At 34.4% G+C, this 18248-nt stretch overlaps 1 long non-coding RNA gene across 1 annotated transcript; it reads right to left on the bottom strand.

Annotated features, from left to right (window-relative positions):
• Positions 1–595: 595 nt before the first annotated feature.
• Positions 596–16087, bottom strand: LOC140140842 (uncharacterized). The gene is made up of 3 exons (XR_011857306.1): positions 15998–16087; positions 3152–3312; positions 596–1263 (listed from the first exon to the last, which is right to left on the bottom strand). It is a non-coding gene; the product is annotated as an uncharacterized lncRNA (long non-coding RNA).
• Positions 16088–18248: the final 2161 nt, after the last annotated feature.

The raw sequence follows: 18248 nt of genomic DNA, 5'->3' as shown, positions 1-18248 counted from the left end.
CCCGGGCGCCGAGTGCCATGACGTCCCAGTAATACAATGAAGGCTGAAGACAATTGAACACCAATAACCATTACGTCATTGCACTTAGACAATTTCGGCGCGGGAATAATGAATATCGCGTGTTGAGAGCTGACTATTTTTATTCGTTTTTATGGTCAATATGAGTTTGTTTTAAATAAAACAATGTGATTCGTGCTTGATAATTATTTTTCTAACAGATAAGGTATAATGTTATGATTGCCGGAGTCTCCCTTTAAGGGAGGGGAGATGGGGAGAGAGCAAGAGAGAGGCGGGGGAATCCGTCAATAGGGGCAGTTCCATACGAAATATACCCGTAGATCAAAGGATCGTGATCATTTTTGACTTTATGGATAAAAAGAAATTGAAAGGCATTGAAAGGTTAATTTTAACAATAAGCTTTCATGAATATCCAGGTCCTATTGCACCATTCCCTATAAAGGGATGCCAAAATCACGAAATACCCATTTTAATAAGTTATGAAATTAAATAAACATTTTGTTCTACAGTTTGCAATATTTGTTGTAAATCTAAGTATCCTTTTAAAACTTCAGCTGCAGTAGGTCTGAGTTTTGGATCTTTACTGCGACACTTTTGGTGAATTTTGGACAATATAAGCCTGGTAAGATTTCCATGGATATCTGCTCCTAACAAATAATCCACTACCGCTGGAATCTTCCAGATATCTGTTTTCTCGTCATAACCTGGCATTTGCTTTCCTTTGCGTTTTGTGGAAGTCCACAATAATTGTTCGGGAGCAGCAAATTGTCCAGCTTTTCCCGGGACTGCCCCCCAATTTCCACAATGTGTTAAAATTCCCTTGGACGAATTAACCAGAGGAAGCATGTCTAAATCGTTAACAACAATATGGAGATCAGAAGTCACTAAAAACTGTGAAAGTGTTTTAGATAAGGTATTACTATCACACATTACATAAGCACCAGTTGGACTTGAATGAAGAAAATTAATTATTTTAACATAATCAAGACAAAGTTGGAATCTCGTCGTCCCATTGTCTTCATCGGTGTCCTTTAAGATGTTCTTGAAGTTTTTTAACGACCCATATTTGTGATACTCTGTCACCATGGCAGGAATTGATGAGCAATAGCCAAGCAGTTGAGTCACAAACGGACTTGGTTGAAACTCTTTCAATTTGTTTGCCGAAGATGAAAAGTACTTGGTAAAAGACCGGTGAGTCAACTTTACAAGGCTTACGTTGTATTTCTTCCATCTGGCAAGATAAACCTGGTCATAAAATGAAAAACAATAATTATGTTTCAATAAAATATAATCAAAATATATCAAAGGGTTGAACCATACACAAGATGCACTAAAAGAGCCAAGAGGTGCTTTGAATCAATTTGAGAGTAATGTAGGACAGACATTGTTTTTGTCACACAAAAACAGTGCCTAATTGGTTTTATTTGCACAAGTCTAATTGGACTAATTTGCATAATTTGCATAAGTCCCCGCACAGGCAGGTATGTCCGGAGTTTTTTGTCTGGTATATCTGCCTATGCATGTTATGTTTCCACGTTTGTTTTGTGCTAGTGTGCGATGCGTAATTAAGTTTCCCCTGTAATTGATATATTAAACGATTAAGCATCATTAATTGGATCTCGTGCACTAGTTTGTAATGTTTAAATGTTTCCATGTTCCAGTGTATGATGCGTAAGCCTCTTCACTTGTTTCCATGATTATATTAGGCTGGCGGGTAAGCATCATTAATTGATCTCGTATGTAATGTGTTGTTTACCCTGCATGACTGCTCATATCCAGAAGTACCAGACTTGAGTCCTGTTTATCAGGGACAGTCTGTGAAGCTCAGTGGTAGAGCGCTCGCCCGACAAGCGAGAGGTCTGGCAGGTATGTCCGGAGTTTTTTCTTTGGTATATCTGCCTATGCATGTTATGTTTCCTTTTATAATTTCACGTTTTTTGTGCTAGTGTGCGATGCGTAATTCTTCTTTCCCCTGTATAAGTCCAATTGTTAAAAAAAACATAGCAATGTATTCCTCTCGTCATAAGAATTCAGAAAAGTATAGTTTGACAGTAAATGTACAGTTCTTGAGGTCAAATGTCAAAATGTGGATTCCTCAGGGGACAGAAATTAAAATACTCTGATTTTAACTTTTAAAAATGGTATCAGTTTGCTCCGCTTACAATTTTTTTTTTAAAGAATAGTTTGCCATATCTCATGTGGTTTTTTACCTTGGTTACATGGCCAAAAAGATCAAAATCCATTGAGCCCTGTTGACCTTAACCTATTTTATGATGTTACTTATGTAACAAAACATCCAAACCAATGCAACTGTTCTCATTTAATTCATTTTTGCCAAAGGAACAATTCGAGACTGATTGGATGAGAAACATTTTTCTATTTTGGACACCTGCGGACCCCAGAAATTGACCTTCGAACTCAAAAATTGTATATCTGATACAGGCAAACTATACTTTTTCTGAATCCTTATGATGAGAGCAATGCATAGATTATTAAGATTTGACCATCATCTAAATTCCACTCCCCGCATATTCAGCCATTTTGGATTTATGCAAATTAGGCACTGTGTTACTGCATGGATTTTCGGGGACTTTTGATATGTTATTCAATATTCTTTACTGAAATGAATGGTGATAAAATACATTCTGTTCATTTTTAATTGTTAATTGTTACACCCTATATATCTTCTAGTACACCCTGAATATTGACTTTAGGTTTCGGTCTATGATCTTTATGCTTTCCATCAATATAAATTATACTTTTACATATCTGTAATTGGTTCATAAAAGGTAAAAACTATTCATCTCAAAATTGATGATTGCATCTATGAAATCTTTGCATCCCAACAATGTGACACATGAACAAAGGTTTTTTCGGATTTACTGAAAAGGTTAACCCCATGAGAACTACCTGCCGATTGGCCGTAGAGAAGTTTTCATTATCAATTGGACCAATCAGCAACATTGTTAGAACAATTTTACCACACAAAATAGTGGTGAATTATTTGCAAAGCTCCATTCTGATTGGTGATTAACGTGGAGATATTATTAATTGACCAATCAGAGGCAATGTTAGATCGACAGGTAGTGCTCAGGGGGTTTTGATACATATTTGACGAACACCGTCAACTTACATTCTTAACATTTCCACCAGCAATTTTAAGAATGGCAGTGACATTGTCTTGAATGTCGTTACACGTTAACACGGGGTGACAAATACCATCATTATTCAGTTGAAAATGTCCTGGATTGCAATGTTTGTCTGTGTCATTAAATTGGTGTTTATCCACAGCTCCTGAAAATAACAAAATGTGAAGATTGCGTTTAGATACAAATTCAAAGTGTGATCATTTTTAAACCAGATTGACGGTGATGATATTATTTTGGATTTGATATAATAATAATAATAATAATACACCAAGTCACACAGCTGGTTGTAATTACGACATATCTGTGTTTGTTTAGGATATACAGGGGCGAACGTAACTGGTACCTTAATTTTTAGTTATTTTATGCGCACTGTATAATAATAATAATAACACACCGAATGTGATGAAAAATTACAATGATCTAATATGCAATGGGATGCGTTTATAAACATTCATTATTGCAATCAAATAATATGCACACTAAGGACGATATTTTGCAGCAAATTATTGATGCCCCATTTATTTAAAGAATCGGATAGCAACGTTTGCAAGTATTTTTTTGGGACCTGAGAGCACATCAGACATATCGAATTGCATTCTGAATACAAGGAATGTCCTTCTGATATCAAATAATTTCGACATTCGTCATATAATACACATTTTATGGCAAATTATTAAAATTTGATATTTAAAAAAAATTTAACAGTTCTCGAAGTTAATTTTATAAATCTATGACAAGCGAGAGGTCTGGGGTTCAAGTCCCCGCACAGGCAGGTATGTCCGGAGTTTTTACTCTGGTATATCTGCCTATGCATGTCATGTTCCTATTTGTAAATTCATGTTTAATTGGGCTGGTGTGCGATGCGTTATTCTTCTTTCCTCTGTATAATGATATGTATTTAAAGTGTATATAGCTGGGATGAACAGCCGACCATCAATTGAAAATGTTGACCTTTCATATTGAAGATTTTTTTTACCAAAAGACTTATATATTTTTGGTGTTTTTGGAAAAAAAATTATATCTCCAAAACGAAAGGTTAAAATTTTCATATGATGGACGGCTTTTCATCCCAGCTACATATACTTTAAAGTACATAACATTAAATTTATACAATTTGCTTCGAGGACTGTTAAATATAAAAAATATCAATTTGCCATAAAATTTGTATTATATCGCGAATTGTCTACCTATGTGATTTAAGTTTACAACCTTTGATCCAAATGATCAATATTTTATTAAAGCATTTCCCTTTTCCTATGATATCGATGCCCGGTGAAACAGATGCGATATCGGGTCAAAACAGATAAAACGGTAGTACACATTGAATTATAATTTCCACGAATGCTTTAACTTCCATCGTTAATTTCTTTTGCATTTGATTTATGAATAAAAAGGGGTGGTTTAGTTTTTTTCAATTTCAAGTACTGCAGATTTATTTATTTATTGATTTTTTATTTTTTATTTACTTTTTTAATTAATTAATTAATTAATTAATTAATTAATTAATTAATTAATTAATTAATTAAATAAATAATTAATTAATTAATTAATTAATTAATTAATTAATTAATTAATTAATTAATTAATTAATTAATTAATTAATTAATTAATTTATTTATTTATTTTTCATTAGGCATTTCAACAAAAATATACAGCAAAATTAGGACCAACAAGCAAGGGCTGCCAGGGCCCAGCAAAAGTGGCAAATTAAGCACTGACATCTAAGAGATGAGTGGTCCCTACCCTTGCAAGCTGGTCATGAAAATAAACAAAGTATTGCACTATAATAAATACACATAAAAATTACAAAGATTATTAACACATTAAAAGTACAAACATTTTTAAACAGCACTATCGGTTGACCCATTTATTATTAGCATTTAGTCTGTGAACGTAAGTGTTAGACATTTGTGAAATTACTATGGTAATAGATAAATATCTATTTTCCTTGTTTAATATCACAGTTTAATAGCGGATTTTTAAATAACGCTAAATGTTTAAATAACAGAATGACTTAAATGTTCATAATGCAAAAAACACACATTGACACAATTAGTATTGTTTTAATAATGCCCGTGTTTATAATATTGAGTGAAATTCCATAGCCGTGGAGTGGCTGCTTCCTGGCTTGATCTGCAATCGACGTTTTTTAAGGACGTGTACAGATGAAGCAAGTTGTTGTTTGCTGTATCAAGCCCAGGTACAGTAGACATATTATAATCCTGTTCCATCAATCTAACATTCTGCTGCACTGCCCACTGACTTGGGACGGGCGGTGGTGGGTTGAGCGCTCTGTTCCCGGGAACCCTCCCTCTCCAGTGCAGCAACTGTTGACATCAGGGAATCACATTACAGTAGTGGCTACGTCCTTAGGGGCGCACCATTAGATTTCCAGGGGGGGCATGGGAGTTTTAAAAAAAAAAAAAACTTTGCCCACTAGTGAGAAAAAAAAAAAAAATCTTTGCCCACTAGTGAGAAAAAAAAAAATTTTGCCTCACTGATGAGTAAAAAAAAATTTCCCCCACCCAACTTTGTATAAAAATATACATTAAAATTGAAAAAAAATAACTTCGCCGCCGAAAAAAATATTTTTGTGCTCTTGGAGGCGAAAAAAAAAAACAAATTCCGCCGCCTTTGGCGGCAAAAAAAAAAAATCTGCCTGACCCAAACTCCCATGCCCCCCCCCTGAGAATCTAATGGTGCGTCCCTTATTGATTAAAGGATTAGAATTAATAGAACAAAGTGTAAACAGGTGTTAATTAGTGTTATATTTTTCGATTCATGGAAGTTATCAATAATACAAAATGCAAAACATAACATTTTTAATTTTGGACCAGCATTTGTTCTATTGCTTCTATAATACTCCAATAAATCTATTTGCAAAATGTGCGATGATTTTTGTATATTTTTATTAACAAGCAATTCAAGCCACGTTACAAAAAGTGGACTACTAAAATAAATATTTTGGTAGAGTACTTAAGCTTTAGTTGAAGGACATTTCGTGATCCACGGCCTCACCCCCCCCCCCCCCCACTTAAAAAAAGAAGATGTATACCAATAGAGGGTATTCAGTACTACGTCATTGATGTGATTATTCATGCATAAAATTCCTCCACAGAGCATACTGCAGTTACTGTCCGTTTTCTTATACACAATACACAGTGCTCTCACCATTGACGCGTGACCTCTACAAAAAGTATATGTTAGAAGTATAGGCAATTGTCTAGTTAACGTCACTGTGTGAAAAATAACCGGCCAATATTTAAAGTATTCTCTGAAATTCTCAAAAATTGTTTTGTAACATGTCCTAATTTTTTAGCTAATTTAGGTGTTTGGAAATATTCGCACTTTGGTGTTTAGTGTATGTTATAGGTAATAGGACATTGCCTAGTTAACGTCACTGTGTGAAAAAGAACCGGCAAATATTTAAAGTATTCTCTGAAATTCTAGAAAATATAGTTTTGTAACATGTCCTAAATTTTTAGCTAATTTAGGTGTTTGGAAATATTCGCACTTTGGTGTTTAGTGTATGTTATAGGTAATAGGACATTGCCTAGTTAACGTCACTGTGTGAAAAAGAACCGGTAAATATTTAAAGTATTCTCTGAAATTCTAGAAAATATAGTTTTGTAACATGTCCTAAATTTTTAGCTAATTTAGGTGTTTGGAAATATTCGCACTTTTGTGTTTTAGGAAGGATATGTAAACGACAGATAACACTAAAAAATATGAAGAAATTATTTCCAAATCGTGTTAATTCTGCAACCATTTGCGCTTCTCATTTTCAAGAATGCTGGTTAACAATAAGCAGACTATATTTAAAGTATTCTCTGAAATTCTAGAAAATATAGTTTTGTAACGTGTCCTAAATTTTTAGCTAATTTAGGTGTTTGGAAATATTCGCACTTTTGTGTTTTAGGAAGGATTTGTAAACGACACATAACACCAAAAATTATGAAGAAATTATTTCCAAATCGTGTTAATTCTGCAACCATTTGCGCTTCTCATTTTCAAGAATGCTGGTTAACAATAAGCAGACTATTGTCTCATTTCGTAAACAAAAGCTCCCACAGTGTTGTTACCCTGCGTTTGCTTTATAATCATTCACCCAACTGAAACTATAATACCAGCTCATTGCTCATTGCACAGGTAAAACAGAAACATGTGTAGTGTGGATTTAACCAGAGAAGATATGATTTAATCAGTTTAGCTGTTTTCAATTAGTGTTATCTTGGTTTAATAGCTTTTATTGGGGTTTAAGTCCTGCAAAGGTCGAGGTGAATTTTACTGTAGACATGACTGCATCATGGACTGTTTAGCTTAATCGGGAAAGTGACCTCTTGAAATGATATCACAGTGATCTTTATGTTATTATATTGAGGCCCACATACAATGTTCAAAACAAAGTGAACGATGCTATGGGGGAGGGGGGGCAAACAAACCAACACCGCCAAATTCGACTGACGTGTGTACAACGTGGGAAGCTATGGACATTGAACACTCGCTGTCTGATCATACATGTGTTTATGGTTCGGATAGCGGTTACTTAGCAACTCTCGTTCCGCTTGGGTTTATTGAATACACTCTATATCATTCATTCATCTTCATTTCATTTAAATATAAAATATAACAGCACAACAATTAAACACATACATTGAATGAGGAGGTTCTGGAAGGCCGGATGGCCTGTATTAAGAACCCCCTGTCCTAACAACAACAAAAAGTTTCAAAATAACAACAACAACAACAACAAAATATACCGCAAAATGTCACAACAAAAAACAAAAAAGCCTGTTTTGTGATAAAGAATATACAAAAAAAAATTACCGTGATAAATTCAACACTACATTAACTATATTACAGATAATACGATACACAATTAGATTACTTTAAGCCGTACAAGGAAATTAGATAAAATACTAAATGTAATTAAGAATAATATTATCTTTCACTTTGGTTTTGAAATGCTTGATCGTCTTTATATTCTTTATATGTTTCTCAAGTGAATTCCACTTAATTGGGCCCGCTGTTTTTAAGGTTTTATGAGCGAAATTCGTTTTAGATTTAGGAACCTGGTAATCTTCATTATTTCTCGTGTGGTACTTGTGCAGAGTACTCTGCCTTACAAAATACTTTTGAAATGCTTCTGGAAGTTCGTTTGTAAAATGTTTATACATAAAAGTATTTAATTCAAGATCATAGGTATCGTAGACATTAAGTACTTTATAGTTCTGAAACAGAGGAGCGGAATGACTTAGGTAATGACTATTTGATACAATTCGAAGTGCCCTCTTTTGCAGCTTGAAAAGTTTATCTAAGTATGTTTTATAAGTGCTGCCCCATGCTATAATACCGTAATTAACATAAGGAAGTATCAGTGTACAATATAATGAATATAGAATATGCTCAGGTACGAAATGTTTAATTTTGTTAATGATTCCTATACCCTTAGACATGTTTTTTGCAATGTTATCGATATGATTTTTCCATGTCAGGTTCTCGTCAACAGTTACTCCAAGAAATTGTGTATTTTGAACTCTTTCCAAATTCGTGTTATCCAATACAATGTTAACATTATCATTATAAATACATGTTTTACGACTTAGTAGCATGTAATTTGTCTTGCTTGCATTTACCAGTGGACTTCGGTTGTATATATAAATGCGCATATTTACAAGTCGCCATACCGTATTAAACGATATAAGGTACCCGGATGTACATAAACTCCCCGTGCAAAAGTATAGGGGGAAATGACAGGTCGCAAGGAAAGTTGCTTTTGCAAAATAGTGGCATTGATTGCAAAGGGTAAAATAACTTGACCCGAAAGATAAACTCTTTATTAACGTTTTCCATCACGGAAAAAAAATTAACTACGGAAAAGCTAGATATAGCTGATTTACAAACTTATATTTCATAATTTCCGTGCTAAATGGGCGTGCCAATTGGCCATATCTATGACGTAGTGCTGGTTTCATACTATCATGCTGCTTGCCGCCGACCGGCGTGACACACGCGCATTGTAGACAAACAGACACAATCAAGACTTGTGAATGGCTGATAAGTCATGCCTCTTGTCGCAACGGCATGAAAGTATGAAAGGGGACAAGGTCAGAACTGTGCAGGCGGCGGATGACATGATCGAGCCGGCAACTTGTGAAACCGCCCGGCCGTATGGCATTTTCCAATATAGAGGGTATCATTACTACGTCATTGGTGTGATTGCTCATGCATACAATTCCTCCACATAGGCTGTTTAGCTTATTCATGAAAGTGGCCTCTTGACATGATATAACAGTAACCTTTATGTCATTAGTGAGGCCCACTTACAATGTTCAACACAAAGTGAACAATGCTATAACTTGGAGGACAAACAAACGAACACCGCCAAATTCGACTGACGTGTGTACAACGTGGGAAGCTATGGGGAAATTGAAGACTCGCTCTCTGATCATGCATGTGTTTATGGTTCGGTTAGCGGTTACATAGCAACTCTCGTTCCGCTTGGGTTTATTGCATACACTCTATAGTCGGTTAATTTTGTGGGGTTCATTATCGAACCCCAACGGTTTTAGCTTGTATTTATGGTCGTGTGTCTTGAGCTCACCACCAAAAAAAGGTGGCGACGTTACATTTTGCCAAAGTCGACTCAAAACAAATGATGATATCTCTGTCAAGCAAGAAGTTATTGTCATGCTTGTGGTATCATTTTATTGCTAAATAAAATGCACTTTCAACCCTGTAAAAAGAAATACTTCAACTTTTTTAATACTAACACTGTGCTTCATAGAATTCAGAATGGGCAGGGTGGCGGTGGTGGGGGATGTGGTGGTGGGGGATGTGGTACACACAAACTCTATGGGATTGGTATTTTGAGTGCGTAATCTGCTTCTGTAAAGGCTGTAAATTGGATTTGGACTCTATTTTAGCATCTAAAAGACTCACGGCCTTACAGCTAAACAATTCTACTAATTGTTTGTAATCATTTATGATTGGTTTAGTCTAGAAAATACAAACTTTTCCATACAAAACTACCCGTTGTCATATTAAACACTGTAGTAAGTAATGCAGATGTCTTCAAAATCTAAAAGTTACTGTAAAATTTTAATTACTTATCCTATCATAGTCAAAGTATAGATTTTCTGAAGGGAAATTTGATGAGGAATCTAAATATGGACATATTTTTTTCTGTATGGGTTAGGGGGAAAATGTTTAGATTCAAAATATGTTGAATTGTAAAAAATCTAACATACTTTAGGACACCCTATATTCCGAGATTACCAAACAGCTGTGATTTCGGTTTCTTCCAAAGTCAGTTGGCTCTCCATATCCTCTAACCAAATGAATGTTGTTTACTTCCAGTTTATTACTTTAAGTTGGTAATAAGCAATGCATTGAGTGACCCATTTTTTATCAAAATCGTTTTTATTCCACCCTGTATAACTTGCAGGTCACCCTGTATAATGAGTTGAAATGTATATATTTAAATTGCTTATGCCTTCAGCTTTCCGGTTGGTGTAAAAATTCATAATATTTGTCATGTAACGCTAAGGGTGGCGAGTTCAGGACACACGGCCTTATATTATTTATCAACATAGGCCTATTTGTTTGTGATATTTCAAGCGTTTTAAAATTTCAAAATAATCCCATTCAATTACACGGTTGACGATGAAAATTTACTGAATTTAGAGAATGCAATGCGGCCACCACCTGGAACTGTGGTCGCAATTTCAGTGATTGACAGTGAGGTAACGCGAACATGGCACTGGCCACGTGCGCATTTATATATGCGCATTTATATATACAACCGAAGTCCACTGTTTACAGAAAGCTTATTTGCTTTAAACCAATTATTGACCTCTTCTAGTTCCTTGTTAATGAGATCAAATTTAGATATAATATTTGGGTGTGAATAGGTAATAGTAGTGTCGTCTGCAAACAAAACAAATTCTAGAACAGAGGTAGTATTTACAATATCATCAACATACAGTATGAATAGTAATAGGCCTAAAATCTACCCCTGAGGTACACCACACGAAATGCTCATATAGCTGGATTTACATGAATTGTAATATACATATTGTTTCCTATTGTACAAATAATCTGTAAACCAATTTAATACATTTCCCCTGAACCCATAATACTCTAACTTGTATAACAAAATGCTGTGATCATTTGTGTCAAAGGCTTTAGACAAATCCTGCTGTAGTTTCATTATTTTCAACTGAAGTACTGATTTTATCAATTAATTCCAAAATTGCCATATACGTAGAATGATTAGACCTAAAACCAAATTGTTTTTCATTTAAAATATTGTATTTATTAATGTAATTCATGCATCTGTTGAACACTAGTCTTTCAAGAATCTTTGAAAAACATGGAAGAACAGAGACAGGTCGATAGTTGGAGAACACGTCATGACTATCCTTCTCATAGATAGGGATTACATTTGCAATCTTCAATTCACCAGGGACTTTTCCAGTAGTAATGGAAATATTAAAAATTACAATGAGAGGTATTGATATTTCATTTACTATCCTTTTGAAAACGAAATTGCCTATATCATCATGACCGGCACTTTTATTTTGGTTGAACTTATGTATAATCTTTACAATTTCCTCTTTTACAACTGGTTTCATATACATGCTACTATTTGATGGTGGTTTCAAGTAATCATAATAGTTCTTCCCATCTGTAACTATTGTGGATGCTAAATTTGGCCCAATGCTTGTTAAAAAGTCATTTAATTCGTCGGAAATCATTTGAGGATCTGAGATCACATGACCTAATTGTGTACTTTTGAATTGAGTTTGAATATTACTTTTCTTATTACGGCCAATGATATTATTGATTGTTTTCCAAGTTTTTCGTAAATTATTCTTTACTGTTTCAAATGTCCTTTTGTAATACTCCCTTTTAGATTTTCGTATTAAACTGTTTAGTTTGTCTCTGTATTTCTTGAATGTATTAAGCCTTTCATGACATGGTTTCTGTACATACCTCTTATACAACTTATTTTTAGTATTTATGCTTTTGAGTAAGCCTCTGCTTATCCAGGGAAGCCTTGGTTCTCTTTTGTTATTGCATTTATATTTTTTCATAGGTATGCATTCATCATATATTTTGGTGAAAACATTCACAAACTTATTGTAACAATCGTTAGCAGCATTATTATCTAGCTCTTCATTCCAGTTTACAGAAGAAAGTTTTTGTTTCAAATGTTCTATATTATCCGGACTGTGATTTCTTTTAAAGAAATAATTACTATTCATAGTCGACTGATTTGTGACTGGTTTGTTATCGATCAATATGGTTGGAAGGTGATCACTGATATTAGTAACAATTATTTCAGAATTTACATCATCATCATTATTAACAAGAATATTATCAATGATAGTAGCACTATGTTCAGTTATTCTCGTCGGTTTATAAATAGTTGGAATGAAAGAATGCAAGTAAATGAGAATAGATGAGAATCATCCTTCAGCAAATCAATATTGAAATCGCCCATAATGTAGCATTTCTTTTTTTCATTTGTTATATTTTCCAAAATAGGTGTAATGTCTTTAGCAAAGTATTCAATTGCTGTATGTGATCGGTATACGACACCTACTAACTTGTTTCGGGCATTTTTATCTTCAATTTGTATAAAACAAGATTCAAAATTGGCATTCGCTATGCATAAGTCGGGTCTAAGTTTATATTTGATGGACTTTAAAATATATAGAATAACACCACCCTTCTCTGTATCCACTCTATTTGTGAATTCCATATTATAATCATCTAAATTATAATAATCAGATGGCTTTTCTTTAAGTGAGTTTCAGAAAGGCCGATTATTGTAAATGTATGTTCTAATATTTTTAAACATTGTTTTAGTTTTTCGAAATTTTTGTTGATACTTCTTATATTAGAATTTAATATTGAAAATTTTTCCTCATTACCTTTGTACTTCTGGCCAAATTCTTCAGGTGTCAGGTAGTTACACTCTGGTATATGATTCATTTCATGTATTTCATCATCTTTGCTATTATTTTGAAATCGAATGGGATTAAAAACCATACTATCATATTTATCCATAATAATATCTGATACATTTATATTTCCTTCGTGGTCGTCAATTTCATCATTAATTCCAATATCACAATTTTCACTATTACTTATATTTTCATTTCTTTTAGAACAATTTATACACACATACTCATCTGGCTTAAGTGACAAGATAGCTTTGCGGTTCATATTCATACATTTCTTATGTACGTACTGTTTACAATATTTACATGAAAATACCTTGTGCATATTCTTATGACAGGCAATACATTTAACTTGATTTGACATTTAAACAATCATACAATAAACAAAATAATAAATATATATATATAATGTTGTCAGTGAAAGAACCTTTTATGTCGTGAAGTTCTTTGCACGAGCAACTCAAATGAGTCTACAATAACTTTAACGTATATAAAGTAGGCGCATGCCCTTTTTTGCGAGAATAAATTATTAAGTATTGAAGGCCTATAGATACTAAAGGTAAAAATTTGCATATGATGGTCGGCTTTTCATCCCAATCAATATCGATGATGATGATGATGATGATGATGATGATGATGATGATGATGATGATGATGATGATGATAATAATGATAGATAACACTCATGATGTTAGATGATTGTTAGGGAGTGTTCATAATAAATACTTTGAATACTTTGGTGGGGGGACTGGGCACTGGAATTTTTTGCAGTCGAAACGTTTTGACCCCCCCCCCCCTACAGAAAGCAAGTTTAATAGCAATGTTGTCTTTTCCGTTTTAAGATTAATTCGTAAACATAATGCTGATAATAACGAATGAACACACATTTTCACTGTCACGGGTAGGGGGTAGGAAATACCTAAGGCCAAAATCATCTCTTCCAAGTTCACGCAATATACACAATAAACACACTGTTATATAATTCACCACAAATGAATTGTTCTTCAATGAAAATATGATGCAACAATGCTTTAACATGTAAAACACATTGGATCACTGTTTAGGATCTTACTTACAACATGTACAACAAGGTATGATAATATTATTATATTAAACAGTAAACTTTGCTTAATCGATCAGGCGTTCGACTGTGGTGCGAGTTAGCTTAGCTTGACATTTCCTTGTACAAGGAACTTACTGCTTCTTGTCTCTTTATAACCCGTACGAAACTCGGGAGCTGATCCTGGCTGCGAAGGTCAATTCTCGCGTTTCACAATACGATGCGCCGCCATCGGTTGCTTTTGGCAGTGAAATTTCGACTCCAGAGTCGACATCGCCGTTCTAGCTGCTATTGAATTTTCACGCGAGTGTGATAATAAATATGTTGAAAACAGCTCCACGAAGGATTCCCTGTGATCAATAGATAGAAAATGGATCTACTATAGCTGTAAATTGTTGTTTTAGTGTACATTCGCATGTAACATCATTATAATGATATTTAAACCCACAATGATGCATTGTATTCGTATTACGCGGGCTCTGGATGTCGACTTATTTTCCCATGATGCACTGCGTATTGGCCTCGACCAAGCGACCGCTGGAGGCGCATCGTATTGTGAAACGCGAGAATCACACCACTCCACGCCATACATAAATTTTCCCAGTCACATTTCCCAATATGAAATTTAAAAAAAGTTAAATTTTAATTTTAATTTTACTTCTTTTAAAGTTTGGCAGAGGCGGGGTTCGAACTCACGGCGCACCATGCCGCTTTGGAAATGCTCTACGAGCCTAGCGCCTTAGACCACTCGGCCACTTGTCTTGATGGAATCCATTTGAAACTTATTTGAAGATATAATCGCAACTTCAAAATAGGTCTACCACGTGACAAGCAAAAGCAGAAAACGTACCATATTTTGGAATTTTATTTGCCTAAAAACATTAATGTGTATTAATAGCGCTTAATTGTTGTTAATCCGACAATAAACATGATAAATGCGCGTCTATATGGACAATACATTATATCGATTTTGACATGTGCTCGCACGGTGTCTGTACATTTCCATGGTCAGTAAAATACTATAGAGGAACCTACCATTTTTCTTGTACACACGTTCGATGTTTTTATCAATTACATAAAAAATCCATTTTAGACCCCAAATGTTTTTTCAGGAAATAAAAGATTAGATTACCATAAAAACGAAACAGTAATCTTTTGCCGGGTCTAATGTTATTTATACATAGAATTTTCAACGTTTTTTCTATCCTTATTCTTGCTCAATTAAAAAATATTTTGGCGTATATAAAATTGAAATAAAATTCTCTGCCTCATAAACGACATCAAACGTGCCACAATTGGGTATCACTAATCGTTATATATGATGTGCAGTTAATATTCATATTTTCTTTTATACAGAGGATGCTTCAGTTTTGACAGGAAAATCATTTTCTTGAAAACCCTCTCACTCGGTTATTTCAAAACGGTAACCACGCTTCCCTAGAATGTGCAATAATTTAGCATTAAAATTTTTCTTATTCTAACAGCAAGCGTTTCTAGAATGAATTATGGCGAAATGTGGTGTATGCGAGAATTATAGAATGTCTAGGATGTGCGCTTATTAGCTGCAAGTCAATGTGTTGTCCCTGAGTTTTCATGACAAGTTTTTGCCGGCAAAACTCGAACCGTGCATGATTGAACTTTATTGAAAACGTGACAATTGAACCGATTCTGAAGCCAAAATGACTGACAAATTTCCAGTCGGGCTGGTAAATTTAAAAAGTTACCGGCCCATCTGGCTAGTGCCAAAATTGATAAACACCAGCCCTTAAAAACATTCTACTTATAATAGTGTCCCTTACCTGAATCTATTAGTCGACCAATCTGAACAACTGCCGAAAATCTCGGGGAAATAAAATTATTCTTCGTCAACAATAAGATGATCAGTTGAGAGCCAACAGCAATGAATGCTAGTGATGCTATCAACATGAAACACAACTTTGATGCATTTGCTCGTTGAGCCATATTTGAATCGTATCTAATCGGTTGATAACTGCAATGAAACGTCCGACACCTTCTGTGTAAAATGATGCGATACACAAGTCTCGAGCACAATATGTTGGTAGAGGAGTTAGAGGGCGCTATCAGCTGCAGCTGACGTCTATTTGCGCTAGTAGTCCGGCTGCAAACTATACTGCGCCAAAAAAGTATCCTTACATTTGGAAAAATAATCACAATTTCAAAACTGAACCATATTGGGGTAATTTTTGCACTATTTAATTCTGCACATTATGACACCACATTGAATCCAATGTGACCTCTAGAAGTAAAGCAATTGAATAGACGAAGGTCCAGTTTTAAAAGTGACAAACTGGCCTATACAAGGCGCAAAAGATTTCAACAAGCGCAACAAAGAGACAACGCAGTTTCTTCAATAATGCAGTTTTTATTTCAGTTTTTACTTCTCTGTACTTTTCATAACTTTCATTTTATTTGTCAGCTCCTTTGTTTCAGTTTTTTCCTTTTGTTTTCAATTAAAGGCACACACAAATTAGCCATTCGCTACTCTCAAAACAGATGTCTAGTCCGTGGAGTTTTGAATAGGCCAGTTGGTCACTTTTAAAACTGGACCTTCGTCTAATCAAATGCTTGTAACTTTGCTTCTTGAAGTCACATTGGATTCAATGGGGTATGATAATGTACCGGATTAGATAGTACATCTATTAAAAATAAAAATATCCCTAATATGGTTCACTTGTGAAATTGTAATTATTTTTCCAAGTGTAAGGATTTTTTTGGCACAGTATTATTTAATTGTTTCAGGTTAGTTGGTTTTGCCAGTTACAGTGTCTTCTCTGATTATTATCCTATCGGTGGTTCAAAATGATTTTTGGTGCAGAATTGTCACCTGTGCAATTCAAGATTTCCAAGGTCAAAGTTTCTACAGGAGTCAAAATCTAAATTCTAATAAATATATATAAACAAAATATATTTTTTCTGTACATGACTCAATTGCCAATGATCTAAAAATTTGAGACCATTTTCAATAAATTTGGAGCATTTTTCTATTTTAACTACTGCGGAGTTCCCTTTTAACCTTACACTTTAAAACTGTATATTTTCTGAATCCTTATACTATGAAAAGAGGAATAATTTGGCCCAGGTTTGGACAAAATTAGACTAGTTTTTTAAATTTTGACCCCTGAATAAACTTTAATATCTCGAATGGTCTAGTTCGTAGGCACATAATCTGATTTGACAATCGCATGATTTCGGCTGCCGTCTATCAGGCCGTAGACGACCCATGTCATCATGAGCGTTAATAAAGCGTAACACGCTTATAGAGGTGCGCTAGCAGTATGCCTACGCGCAACAGAATACGTGAAGTTGTAAACAAGTTTCGTTCATTTTATAATAATGGGTGTTTTATGACGGTAACTTAGTTTTTGCTTACAAAAATGGTTTACAGTTATTAAAATAATATTTAACTGACTAAGAATGAGAATGAGAATATGCGACGGTATCCAACACTATGAAAATATTGGACCTGCCTGTCGTCTATCATAGGTAGAGGATAGTAAAAACAAAAATTCCTATCGTTTATTCTCTAAATAATCGACAAAGGTAAAATTTTAACTGACAAAATCAACCTACATTGCTCTGCCTCCTGATTGTTATAGATGTTGGACAACAGAAACTAAACACTATCATAACCAGTAAAACCAGCTTTATGCCAATACGCGGATTTAGGGTGTCTCTCCCGGAAGTCAATTTGTGCCGAAATTCCTTCCCACAATGCAATATGCGTATTGCATAACAAAGGTTATTGATTAACCTCCAAACTGTATCTATTGTTATGCAAAACGCTTATTGCATTGTGGGAAGGAATTTCGGCACAAATTGAGAATCCGGTAGAGAAACCCTAAATCCGCGTATTGCAATGTACTGATAGACCTGCATTTTGTACGCAATTGATTAGGGCTCGGTGACCCACCTTTGCAAAGTATTTGTTGTGGGACCTGAGAGAACATCAGACACACCAAATTGCATTCTGAATACGAGGAATGTCCTCCTGATAACAATTTTTTTTAGATTTTTTGAAATTCGCAATAT

The sequence above is a fragment of the Amphiura filiformis genome, chromosome 19 (assembly GCF_039555335.1).
Source record: "Amphiura filiformis chromosome 19, Afil_fr2py, whole genome shotgun sequence".
NCBI classification, from domain to species: domain Eukaryota; kingdom Metazoa; phylum Echinodermata; class Ophiuroidea; order Amphilepidida; family Amphiuridae; genus Amphiura; species Amphiura filiformis.
This window is presented reverse-complemented; position numbering and strand designations above follow the sequence as displayed.